Source organism: Austrofundulus limnaeus, unplaced genomic scaffold (assembly GCF_001266775.1).
Source record: "Austrofundulus limnaeus strain Quisiro unplaced genomic scaffold, Austrofundulus_limnaeus-1.0 Scaffold3987, whole genome shotgun sequence".
NCBI classification, from domain to species: Eukaryota; Metazoa; Chordata; class Actinopteri; order Cyprinodontiformes; family Rivulidae; genus Austrofundulus; species Austrofundulus limnaeus.
Window position 1 is genome coordinate 1,851 of NW_013956389.1, and position 1,101 is coordinate 2,951.

The following is a 1,101-nucleotide window of genomic DNA, read 5'->3' on the forward strand; positions in this document are numbered from 1 at the left end:
TGTGTGTGTGTGTGTGTGTGTGTGTGTGTGTGAACCTGATTTAAGTTGACTGCCAACTGACCTACAGACACAAACACACAACTCAGTCTATTTTGCCGATCTTGACCTCTGATGATGTAGCTGAGAGTGATCTCCAATACACATCTAAATTCAAACAGATTGAAAAAAGTTTATTGTGTTAAAATTTAGCAACTAAGTATTTAGAATCAATCTTGTGTACCTGTTACCAAAATAGTTTGTGCTCCACAAATTTCATTAAAACTTTGAGAAAACAAGACAACTGTCTCATAATTCAGTCAGCTTGAAAAAAAAATCAACTAAAATTTACTGTGATTGTTACTTCAAGTGTTATTTATTTGTCTTTGGATTATTTTGGATTCAACTCTTTTGTGTTTCCTACAATGAACTGCTGAATGGATTTCAATGAAACTTTAATGCAATCATTGGATGTCCATGGACAACTGATTGTATGGGTCAGCCCAGTTTCATGAACACTGCAGCTACACAACATACAAAAAAATTGGCTAAAACCTTCTTCAGTTATGAGCTGAGAGTCAAGGAAAGCACATCTTTTGCAGGGATTTTTGTGGTGTAACATAAAGTTGCATTATTCTCAACGTTTGGTGAAAAATGGTCATAAACTCGTGATTTTTCATTCTAAGATGATCCTCGCCTCAAACCCTGACACTGGGCGATCAGTGACGTGCATTTCATCAATAGATGTTATTGAAATTTATTGATATGACCGCTTTGGCCCCTGTGTTAATTATTACCTGCTACCAGGCTCCTAATTTTCAGTCTCAGCTGTAATGTCAGTTACCAGGCCTGAGTGATGACGCGCACTGCTCGTAGGAAGGGGCGCTGGAGGAGGAGTGGGGTGTTTCATTAATGAAGGTCCTTGTCCCCCCCACCCCCCCACCACTCAACCTCTCTTTAAGCTCCCTCCCCTCCTCTTCCAGCCCTCCAAATAGATGTAAAATATTATATGAGCAGTAGGTGGCGCTCTTAAATCATCCCCAGCACCTCGACCGAATTAAAACTGTGTGTGTGTGAGAGAGAGAGAGAGAGAGAGAGAGAGAGAGAGAGAGAGAGAGAGAGAGA